General features: G+C 40.2%; 1 protein-coding gene across 1 annotated transcript in view; it reads left to right on the top strand.

Annotated features, from left to right (window-relative positions):
- Positions 1 to 1,179: 1,179 nt before the first annotated feature.
- LOC126756082 (uncharacterized) overlaps positions 1,180 to 12,771 on the top strand; it is a 65,413-nt gene continuing 53,821 nt past the window's right edge. Inside the window, exon 1 of the mRNA XM_050468907.1 lies at positions 1,180 to 1,733. The gene's annotated coding sequence lies outside the window, so the exon portion shown is untranslated. The remainder of the gene's footprint in view (positions 1,734 to 12,771) is intronic.

Here is a 12,771-nt window from a genome sequence, read left to right as displayed (position 1 = left end):
AAAATGATGCCGATGAGAACGTAACCGTCAATGGCGACCATTATCGCGCCATGATAACCGGCTATTTGATGCCTGAAATTGAAGCTCTTGATCCCTGCGTTTCAAGAAGCCGGCACCATTTTCAAACACATCGCATCAATCAATCAATTTCTTGAGGGAACACTTCGGTGAGCAGATAACTTCACGTTTTGGAGCCGGTCGATCGACCAAGATCGTTTGATATCACATCATTAGACTTTTTCCTGTGGTGATTTGTAAAGTCTAAAATCTATGCGGACAATACCGCTTCGATTCAGACCTTGTAGGAAAACATCGCGCGTCTCATTCTCCAGTTACCAGTCGAAATGATCGAACGAGTCAGTGAAAATTGGACTCAACGGATGGGCCATTTCAGACGTGGCCGCGGCCAACATTTGAAGGAGATAATTTCCAAAAAATAAATGAAAAAGAATGTTCTTACGCATGATAATAAACATTCCCCATCAAATTTGAAGTTCCAGTGTTTTTTCTTTAAAAAAGGAAAGCTAACCTCGAAATGGACCACCCTTAATATTTCCGAAAATAATTTGAATTTTAAAAAGTCCTTTTGTAGACATAATTTTGAATATTTAAACTATGAAAATATGAAGAAAATCATTTTTTGTATTTCTAGACTAGAATACCTTCTTAAAGTTTTAAATAAAAAATACAGTTTGTTTCGGATAAAAGAAGTTAAGTTTACACCAATTAGCAGTTGATTTCCTTCTTCTTAAGAAGTCATCCGCTTACTTTGTTGGTACTCGTTCAGCTTCCCAAAAGAAAAAATATTGAACAGTTCTTTTAATACTTACAACGAGCTGTGGAAGCGCTCTTTATATCACTACTCATTTCGCAATATTAGAAGAACACAGGCCACTGTACTTGCTAGCGCCGTCAGCTGCTGACTGGATGCGTGCTCTAATCGCTTGTTGGTGTTTTTGTTTGTGTGTGTTTTGGCTGTATTCGTTGCCGGCGTCATCGACGTCGTAGTGGTTGTCGCCGCTACGCTGCCGCTGTCAATGGGGCGCGCTGTAGCTGTCGTTGCCGTGGTCGATGTCGGTGTCGGTGCCGTCGTAGTCGTCGTCATTGTCGTTGTCGTCGAGGAGCAGAAATCAAAAAGATTTCGAACGCAAACAGATGCAACGTGCCGCTCACAGCAACTGGTCGCACGTTTTCCCTTAGCGCGAATTATACACACTCGACATTCGTCACTCGACAAATACAGTCGAAGAGTCAGACCGAGTGCGACGTATTGTTGCCGCCTCGTCGCATTGACCAAACGGTATTGTGCTCTGCAGTCGCTTAGCCGCATAGTCTCGTAGTCTCATAGTTGCGGCAGTCGCAATCGTATCGGAAGTGTGTTTAACGTGTTTCGTGGATTTCCGCTCTAACGCGACCACATTGCTTGGCAGCAGCTGTCAATCGAAGTTTCGCGAACTTAAAAGTCAACTACTTTACGGTTTTGTGTATTAATTAAAATTGTGCGTATGGCAAAAGCCTAGAACGTGGTAAAGTGCGAAATAGTGTTGCGTCCATTGTGTGGTGTTTGTGTGTGTGTGCGGGTATTACATTTTGGGCGCGCCGTCATCAGTGTGTCGGGGAATCTGTGTCACCTACCCAGAGGAGTGACGTTTGACGCACGGTCGCCAAAATTGTTGACAACAGAAAAAGAAAGAAAGAAAGCGCTACAGCCAAATCAATGCGAAAACATTGAGGTACGAGAAATCACATTAAGCTGCACGTCAAGTTGTTTTAGGCCTCTGTGAGTCCAGCACTTGCCACCGGTGAACCGTTAAAATCGCCATTCATTAGTGCAACTACTTAAAAGGCGCTGTATGTGTGGTCTTTGTGTGTGGCTTCGTCGCTAAGCCTCGCTCATTAAACTCAACGCTGTAAGGACACATGCACGTATATATATTTCTCCGGTGTGGGTCGGCAGTTGCTCGGTTTGTAGGTGTTCTCTGCAAAGTGTCCTTGTTCGTGTGTGTGTGTGTGTGTGGTTGAGCGCTTGTCGTTTATCACCAGTCATTAGAGTGTACAGTAATATAACCGTTAGTGTAACGTTAGTGTATCGTTAGTGTTGTTGTTGGCCAGTGTTGTTAATTGTCGTTGTTTCTGCTGTTTTACTATAAGCGTTTGTTGTTTGTTGGTGCACAAAATGCAATGTGTCGTTCCGCCAATTGCCACAATTGTCATTTACTTGTGGCAAGTGTTGCATGTGTGACAACGTAATTGAGGTTAATTAGTTGTAAGTTGCGGCAGCCACAGGTGGATGTGCTCTATGTTTGTATATATATATGTATGCAGAACATGGGAGGGTGTATATGCTTTAATTGCTCATAAACATCTTCATACATATATACAAATATATATAAATAGAGAAAAAAATGTCCGAATATATTCACAAACAATCATAAACAGGTATCATATATATAAATATATCAGATTTACCTCTTAAGAGTGTTGTTTGAATATCTGAGTTCACGGCATGGTCCCTTTAGTAGCACTACTCTTCATTGGTTTAACGTCTGTTATAGTCTTTATACCCTCAACGTTCACGTTAAATTGGTCCCAAAGTATGTAACATTCAGTAGAAAACATTAGAGACCCTACATGTAATACTATATATAATACTATATATATGTACATATATATTGTATATACATATAAATGATCAGCGTGATGAGTTGAGTCGATTTGCCCACCATCTGAGTATTTATAGCTCCAATCAGAAACTTTTTTTGAGATAGCGACTTGAAATTTTTTACGCGTTCTTTTCTCACCAAGAGGCTTCTCATTTGTCAGAATTGCTAATGTCGGATCACTATAACTTATAGCTGCCATACAAACTGAACGATCACAATCCAGACCTAGTATAGCAAACTTTTTTATTCGATGAGATAGATTCATGAAATTTGGCACTGATTATTTTCCAAAATAAAAGTACAATCTGCGAAAAAATTGTTGAGATCGGTCAACTATAGCATATAGCTGTCATACAAACTGAACGATCCGAATCAAATGCTTGTATGTAAAACTTTTTCATTTGAAGAGATATCGTGACTAAATTTGGCATGCATAATTTTCCAAGACAACTCTATAATATAGTCATAAATTGTTCAGATCGCACCACTATAACATATAGCTGCCATAGAAACTCACCGATCAAGGTTCTTGTAAGGAACCTATTCTATATATGAAGGGTATCATAGCTTCGTTGCAGCCTAAGTTAACGTTTTTTTTTTCTTATTTGCCCTGTTTAGCACATGTAAATCTACATAAAAGTCTTTAGTACATACATATTTACATGTACGCAGCAAACGCCACACGAGTGTGTGTCTCGTTGCAAGTAATTGGGCGCGTAAAATAGTCGCAGTCGCTTGTCTACCGGCGAATTCGGGTCTATTTTTATGCTTTTTAGTGCTTTTTGTTTTTGGGTTGTTGCTAAAATTTCGCATTTTTGTTGCATGGATTTTACGCAGTTCACAGCACTTGGGCTATCTCACATTGAAAACGCGCATTTCATTAATTACCCAAACGCACTTGACTAAATAGTATTTCTGGTCTAAGATGATGGATTTCAATTTAATTGCACTTGACTGTAAGTGTCGTGCAAAATTATTTACTTGTTCGCAAGCATTCAAATTATGTTTAGATACAAAAAAAAATATATAAATATATATAAATCGATCATTCGATCGAAATAAAGGATCAAGTATCAAGAAACCCATATTTTTGCAATAACTTGAAGGGTTTATTTGGCATAGTTAGAATGATTCGATTTAGCTCATAAATGTACCGTATTTTCAATAGCTTTTTGTTAATTTCTTAACGGCATTTTCGAGAAACCTACGTCTCTATTGGCAGCCAAACTGTTATAATCGATTTTCGCAAGCTTCTCTAGAGACGAATTTTTCATTAGCGAAATCAGTCACTATAGACAGGAACAGCTAGTAATCATTTGGTGTTAGGTCTGGGCTAGAAGGTGGCTACACAAGAACCTTCCAATTCTAAAAAACCTCTCAATCAAGCTCCCGGAGCTTCTAGCGAGCCAATGCTTCTGCTATTAGCCAAAGCTCGCCACGTCTGGACGATTGCTTCTTTTGGTTGGTCTAATTGTTGTCAGTACTAAGCCGAATTAAATGTTAGGTAGTTCGAGCTCGTCAGGTCTAGACGATTAGTTCTTTGGGATAGTCTAAATATTGTCAGTATTAAACCGAATTAAGAGTTAGGTAATTGGTGCTCGCCATGTTTAGACGATTCCTTCTTTGGGATGGTCTAATTGGTGCCAGTATTAATCCGAATTAAGAGTTAGGTCGTTGGAGTGCAACTTACAGTAAATGAATCACTGCCAATTCCACCAAACACAAGGAAAAACCTTCCACACCTTCTATTCTGACCTAACGACCTTGTGAGTCGGCTTATCTCGATTCGACCACGACCGTTTTATATTGACGTAGGCGTAACTGACCCATTCTTCATCACCAGCAGTCATCCGTTTCAGAAATGGTTCAATTTTATAACGATTCAGCAGCGATTCGAAGCTGGAAAATCAGGCCAAGCGGTTTCCTGCCTTGACTCGAGTAACACCGATACAACGAGCTTCCCTTTGTATTTTGTCTTATTTAAATACTTTTAAACGGGTTTAGCTCCGTGACCATCGACAAGCTCTTACACTGTTGTACTCGATGATTTCCTCAGTTTTCTCCTAGTTGAGACATTTTTCTGGTGTTGGTGTAATATTTTGATTCAAGATCGATGTATCATTTTCGAGAGAACTCTCAAAATTAATCCTTAAAAGTGGTGAAGTTTTGACGTTTCGTCGCTCATCAGTAGGTTTTCTAGACTGCTGCCTATGGTCAGTTGGTTTTTCGTTTTGTAATGATACGATGTTTCTGTGATTCGTTGTATGTTCTAACCTAATAACGATCCAGTTTAGAGTAAGTAACTAATATAGTTAACAACAGACGGTTCCCGTAAACTATATTGAGCATTTCGGAAGAGAACTTCACTGGCATATACGAGAATACAACAATTCCTCAGGGAAACAGCACTGCTTCTTCTTGGCATTTTTTCAGTCGCTTTGGTTAAGCGTTTATCTCAACCTTTCGAGAATCCTTCGTATTAAACTAAAAATACCTCTATGCTAAACACTCTCCATGCTGGTGTTGCCAGGGTCTCCTTTTATGATAATTAAAGCGTGGATTGTGTAGTTTAGTCTGTCGAAAAAAATGTTGAATTCTTACATATAAAATATGCGTTTTCCAACCATAAATATTTACCATTTGTATAATTGAAAGTCAGTTGCAATCGTGAAAGCATTAAATATCCGTGTAATTGAGACAGCATAAAACCCACACCCCTGCCACTCCACTACGCTAAATGCCGGGAAAACAGAGCTTTATGCAATAATTCGCATTTAAAACTTTTTCAATAAAAATCTCTCAACTTATCTAATGGAATAAAATAAAAAAATAAAGAAAAGATGGACAAAGTAGGTAGTAAAAAACATGCTGCTTCAATCGCATCAAAACTACGTGGAGCACATTTCACTGCAAACGTTTTCATATGGACATATGTATCCGTATACATACACCCAGCAGGTTAAGTTGGTTTGGTTTAGGGTTTTTAAAATTGGTTAGAGTATTGAGTAGTGCTGAGGATAAAAAGTAAAATGCTTCACTGAAGTATGGTAAATTTCTGGTTTAAATTTCACCGAAGCCGTCCTTAGTTGTTTCTCAAATATTCAAACTGCTCACTTTGAATTTGAATGTTAGCTTAGGTAAGATTAGGTCATAAGGTTTATCTTAAATCGGTTGAAAGACGCTACAGTAATCAGGTAGTCTGCTCCCAACAGAAAACTTCACCTTCTACCTGACTACTTAACTTCGATTAAATTTGGCCGTAGCCGTTCTTTAGCTGTTTTTCAAAAACTCAAACTGCTCACTACGAATTTGACGCTTAGGTTAGGTTAGATTTGGTCGCATGGTTGATCCAAAATTGTTGGAAAGATAGGTAGCCTGAAACTAGAGTTGATAGAGAGCGTCCGAAAAAAGGCTCCACCTTCTACCCTTCCACGTAACTTCGATCCATTCGCGAAAAAGCTCCCTCTAGCTCTTCTCTACCCGCTTCGCCCGGCCACTGAATCCATCGAAGTAGGTGCCGCCAGTTGCAGGTTTCGCGTTGATTTAGATTGTAAGGAAGGCAATCGATAGTGGATAATTTCAATTTGTCTTGCCCGGAGCCCTTATATACACCGCTTGCCTAAGGCTACTGGCAGCTTTCGCCTCAAAGCTATGTCTACTGGTACGCAATTTGACTCTTTAAAGACTGTTGAATAATATTTTCGAGTCTTTCGTACGTTCTAACTTCGTTGGTGTCTACTCAGTCAATGTAAATGTTATGGAGTTGGGTTTTAGGTAATATTCATAATATTGGATTTAATTATAGAAAACATATTTTCTCTCAGTTATCAAATTCTTCTTTATTCTTATTATCTTCCAATTATGATCAATAAGACGGGATTCATTTAGAAGGTGAAACAATCTCCTTCTCATTTGCCGGAACGACCGATATCGGATTGATATACCATATAGGTGCCATAAAAACTGAAAGTCGGAATCAAGTTCATATAGAAAGCTTTTTTATTTGATGAGGTATCTTCACGAAATTTATCATAGCCTAAGACAATGCTGCAATCTCTGAAGAAATTGTTCAGATCGAACAACTACAGCATATAGCTGTCATGTAAACTGAGCGATCCGAATAAAGCGAAGCTTAACTACATCGCACCAATGTGGTCGCCTGGATGCAGTGAAACGCAGACGAGGAAGCTTTACACTTGTCAGAATACTGCACTCCGAACTACAACAGAATGCCTCTTGATGTCTCCTATCGAACATCTACACAGTGAGGCCTGTATGCTCCCAGTTAAGAAGCATAGTGAACTCCTCTCCAAGCAGTTACTGTGAGGTGCTTTTGTAGAAATCATCCCTGAAATCACTTACTTGCAGCGGAACCGCTTCTTAGAGGCATAAAGAGATCATTCCTAAACTACGTCGACGACACCAAACAATACACCGACCAGACTTCGAACGCAACTTACTTCCGACAAGTACTGACCGCGCCACTCACAGTGGAGCCATCAACACCTTCACCGACTCCCTGTCAGTGAATGGCGTACTTGGAGTCAAACCACTACCCATTGTAAGAGCTGGAGTTGCCGGGAGAAACGAGAGTGACCCTTGCGCAGCTTCGTTCTGGATAATGTAGCAGGTTAAACTCCTTTTTATCCAGAATAGACCCCGATATATCTATTATACGTCTTGGGTGCAATAAGTCTCCGCATGACACTGGCGACCTCCTTGCATCCGCCTCTAACCCCACTTATCTGACACCCCTCTCCTTTTGGTCAGACTCCGTTGAAAAAGCACGTTTCTTGGGCCTACCGTTGGAAGACGTCGACGACAATGGTGATTATGCACCGAGTCTCGTTTCCGCTTCTTGCTTTTCAAACACGCACTGCTTTTATACAGCATCTCAGCATTGTAGAATGGAGCTCATTTCGTATCCGTCCAAATGAAACCAGTTGAGGACTGCTGCATACTTAGTAAGATTACTAGGTCTGGCTTATCTAGCCGCTAATGCGCAAGCACACACATACGCGAGTATGTCTGTGTTTAAGCAACCATTTGGCAAATAACTTTTTGCGGCGATTTGAAAAGAAAAACCCCAAATTTAACGCATCAGCAACGGCAATGCACCATTAAAAAATTTCGGTAATTTCCATTATCAATTACAACTGCACACACACATACACACACGCTCAGCAGTGCAAACATGCTCAACTACAACCGTATGAGATGAGTAGAAGCATTCATATGTGTGTTGGTGTGAATGTGTATTTGGCTTGCGGAAACGCTAAAAGCCAAAAGCGGATACAACTTTTTCACGAATTGGACTTTTTGAAAAAGTTTCTCGCAGCGCTGACGCAAAAACGAGCAGCAAGTTTGGGGCAGCTGTGCTAGGTGCCGGGGCAGCGCGAGACGCCGAGGCTAAAAAGTGACTGAGTGTTGCAAGTGCTGCTAGCGCATGCATGTTCGACGTTTCAATTGTTGGTTTGCGCGGTGGAAGCCAACCATGAACCCCGTTTGCCGGTTACATGTGTGACACACACATACATATGCATGTAAGTATGCATGCAGTTGTGCAGCTGGAAGCATGTATGCGGTTACCAAATTACATCTATTGCAAGCATGCATTGAGCGGTGAACTGGCCGCACATGGCCCAAGGCGCAAAGGATTGCCACTTTTAGGGCGATCGGGTGTATGAGCAGGAGGGGCGGCAGGTGGCTTCGGCGTTGGATTCGCAGGCAGCCATCAACATGCTCGCCTTAGGAGCATAAACGATGACACAGGAATCAGAGCAGATGCTGCAAGTATGCAAGTATGCCGCAATTGTTGGCTTCGTGTCGGCCATAGTGAGCCATAGTGATGAGTTCAGCTCCTAGGGGTTAAAGGGTTGATGGATTGTGCCGAACAAATAACTGTAATGTACTTCAAATGGTTTTGTTTGTTGATGCTTACACGCTACTTATGCCGTTATGCATTTTTCCGTATGGCGAATTCGAAGAATTTTTCTAGTTTGGTCTGGAATTTGATACCCCTGTTTATGCTGAAATTGACAAAAACTAAAAGGTTTATCCATTAAGGTATTCTTATGCAAATCACAGCATTGTTATATACATATATGTATGTAAATAGCTGTACAGTTATGAACGTGAATGGGAAAAGGTTTAGTTGGTGTGGAGGCTTTAATCTCTGGTATACGGACGGTCCAAAATGGCTTGAGGTGGAAAGATGGAGGTATACTCCCAGGCTATTGATATCTCTCTATATTTTCGTCAACCGAAGTCAGTCAGCAATTTTCAAGCGGAAATTATAGGTATAGAAATTATAGGTACAGAGAACAGAACAGTGTTCTATTGAACAACTGCGGCAGGATACGGAAAGCCAGGCTACATTATTAGTCTAAACGTCGCCCAAGATCATTTCAAGCTTAGCAAACAAATGTAGAAAAGCATTAAGCTCACTGACTGGTTAACTCCACTTGTCAATAATTTATGTTTCCGGTCACGGCAATGAAAAAACGGACGATTTGGCTAAGAATGCCATGCAGAGATATTCCGCGTCTGCTAGGAACGATCAAGAGGGAGCTCAATACACAATTTGAACAAATAGCTGAGATTAGTTAGAAAAAAGCAGCTTAGCGAAAGTGATATGACCCAATTCTGACAAGGCAGAAACTAAGGAGTTATTATATAGGTCCATAAAAAGTATACACAGGCTTACAGCTACCAACGGGGTATTGGCGGGAGATCTTCCTATAATAACATGCCAAACTCGGTGGGAGTAAAGAAACGGTGCTGCGCTACCTCTCCACAAAAACTATAATGGAGATAAGTAGTTTCATTAAGGATGCTAAATGACCTGAAAACAACAATTAAACGTGGTATCAATATATAAAGGTAGCATGATAGACTATCAAACTGGCGCATCTTGCACGAATTGATCCCGAAGAGGCTGCACTCTTACCTGACCACCTGAACAGTTATGAATAAAATGAGCAGCTGTATATTTTGATAGAACTTGGTGCCCGTGTTTCTTAGCAGTTGGAGCCGATGGACAGAAACTGAGCATTACCACGCCTGCAAAATACATTAAGTGAAACATTATTAAATAGTTAAAAGAGAGAAAAAGTTGTTGAAGTGGACGAAGGGGTTAAAGAATTTATGCACCCATAATTTGGCGAAAAGCACACAAAGGATCAATCCAGTATGCGACGGTGCGTTATCGTGGTGCAGAAAACAAGGGTTGTCGGCCCGTTATTCTGGCCTCTTTTTACAAGTAGCTTCGCGCATGCGACGCATAACACTTAAATAGTATTCCTTGTTGACATTTCGGCCGGTCGGAAGGGCCGGGGGTGGACCATTCCTCGATAATCGAAGAAAATTTTCAAGTTAACCTTGATTTTTGACCTGCTTTGAGTTATTTCGTTCATTCGGCCGATTGATCATCTGTTTCTGGGTCATAAGCATAGATCTTGGATCTCATCGCCAGTAATAGTTCCATCCTGGTAGTCGGTAGGCGGATTTCGCACACGACCTTCTTTTTCGAAAAAAGTTATTGATTTTGGAACCAAAATCTTAGTCTCAAATTATCTTACAAATTGGTTTTCACTGATCCTTTCGATAATCCAGCGATGCCAGTAAGACCTCTGACTGCCAATCATTTATTTTCAGGTAACAATTTCTTTACTTTACGTGACGTGGTTAGTCATCAATGGGTTCTTGACGTTCTTTGAGTAATTTTTACCAATCCAAACACTTGCTCGCGACAAACAATTATCACCGAAAGCCTTTTCCAACATTCTGACTCTTAGAGCTTTTGTGTGAGTTTCTATCGCAAATATTGGTCAATATATGAGAACGGTTTCTTGTTCCAAGTATTAATAAAATCGAGTGGGTACTACCTGTTGGCTCTATACAACCTAATATAAGGAATTTTAAACTTCCGATGGGATTCCTACCATATAGATCGACAAATTGTCTGATATCATAGCAGAGCAAACATAAGATCTTCTACTAATATAGGTTAGAGTTGAAAACTGGTGAAACCGATTTACGAATTACCCCATCCTAAATAGTATAAACATATGTACATTCTGTCAAGAAAGTATCGGGGATTCTTCATTTTTCCCTTTCATCTCTCGCTTATATGGAAGACAGGTACATCTTTTTTCTGGGTTTGTATAACTGTCCTTAATTATGATGCCAAAAATTAGCGCAATCTGTCAACCAGTGTGTTTAAAGCAGCTGTTTATGTCAGTCGACCTCAGTAGTGTTTGTCGAATTTTACAAAATTTTCTAACGTATTTGTGTTAAATTTTGGCCAAACACTCAACAAATATCATTGAATAGGTACCAATCTCCCTGATTTAGCTCCATGTGACTTTTACTTTTCTTCACACTGAAATATCCACTTCGGGGAATACGCTTCAACTCAATTCAAGACATCAAAACAAATTCGACGCGAGAGTTGAAGGCCATCCCGGAAAGTGCCTATAACAAAATGTTTTGACGATTAGGAGAAACGTTGGCACAGGTGCATCGCTTCAAATGCATGTTACTTTGTAGGCGATAAAATAAACTTGGATAATGATTGAAAATTTTTTCGCTTTATTTATAAATTCCCGATACTTTCTTGACAGGAGTAAATTATTGTTGTTACTGTAGAGCACTTTCTGTGTACATAATATAATTTAATTGAGGTTAACACCCCCACCAAAGGTCTAATGTGCTCTTCTGTGTAATATTTATGTATGTAAAATTTGGAGTTATCTTAAGGCATCTTTATCGTCCATCTCTTCCAACGGGGCGTGGGCGAAAATTAGTGTTATGTCGAAAAATTTTGCTCTGATGCGGATTATGGCTTGAGGCTCATCCACCGAAGTGAATGCCAGGATTCGACAGTTGAGTCTGTCTCTCACCACAAATCCCACATCGAATTTAGTAGATGTCAGAAGGACCTACTATCTCCGTTCTTCGGTCCATAGTATCCAGGGTTCGCTGCGAGGACGCAAGAGTAGAAATTGGTAGTCATACAACTGTAACTGCTTACCCAGAGGCATAGAATATTGCCTATGGAATTAGTTTAATTCCAGAAGTAAATGCAGTTAGCTCAGATCTTCACATAGTTCCAATATACCAGATGTAGGGAGTTCTGAAATTTCTGCAGACTTTCCACCACTTATATAGGTCATACCTACTACCAAATACCGTACACCCCCATCTCCTTCTTTTGGATCCACCACTGAGTTTTGTATTTCTTGGTTAATTAATATACAATACAAAAATTTTTGATGGAAAAGTGGGTAACTAACTTTAAGGAAATGTTCAATTAAAATGTAATGCCCCAAAAAATTGCTGACGAACGGACAGTGACACAACTTCGCACTGCCACAACGAGAGCTTCTATAGCAACTAATACAAATAAAGCTCGCTTTATTTCGCAAACTTTATTTATACATCGAAAATAAAAAATTTCTAATAGCTCGAGCAAGCCATTACCATCATCAAGCAATCAAGAAGCGCTCGAATTGAACCCGAAAATAGATTGCTCTCTAAAGTCGAGTTAATTAATTCAAATCGAATTTCAAACTAAATTTGCGCGATTTGTGGAAGCCACAATTGATGTACCGCCCCCTCACCCGGCCGACTGCCGTTTTCGCTTCAAATTATTGTAGAGCGCGCACTAAAACTACCCGCCCCTTTTCGAGGTTTTTCGATTGGTGCCAATTAAAACGCAGGAGGGCCAATTAAATATTTCGAGCGCAATTCGCATTTCGCATACGGAAGGCCAATTTGCATGCGAAGCCAATTAGTTAATCTAACAATTCGGGGAATTAGCAACAACTTTTTTTTTAGAAAAAAAGCTCGGAAAGCTGCAAAGCTTAATTTTAAAAGGCGCCAAGGCGAAACAAAGGGCATTGTAAAAATGCACTCTGATTTCGCTGACAAGCTGCAATTCATCTCTGACAAAGGGAGATGTTAACAACTGGACAATGTCACCATTTGACAGCTGTCCAATCAATTGTTGGCAATTAAAAGCGATTGGCAAAGCCAAGGACACACACACAAAGACACATACTATATACGCACGCCTACAAGCCCACATACCAAACACGATTGTCTA

The sequence above is a fragment of the Bactrocera neohumeralis genome, chromosome 4, assembly GCF_024586455.1.
Source record: "Bactrocera neohumeralis isolate Rockhampton chromosome 4, APGP_CSIRO_Bneo_wtdbg2-racon-allhic-juicebox.fasta_v2, whole genome shotgun sequence".
Taxonomy (NCBI): domain Eukaryota; kingdom Metazoa; phylum Arthropoda; class Insecta; order Diptera; family Tephritidae; genus Bactrocera; species Bactrocera neohumeralis.
Note: the sequence above shows the minus strand (reverse complement) of the source record. Positions and strands in the feature narration are given on the sequence as shown.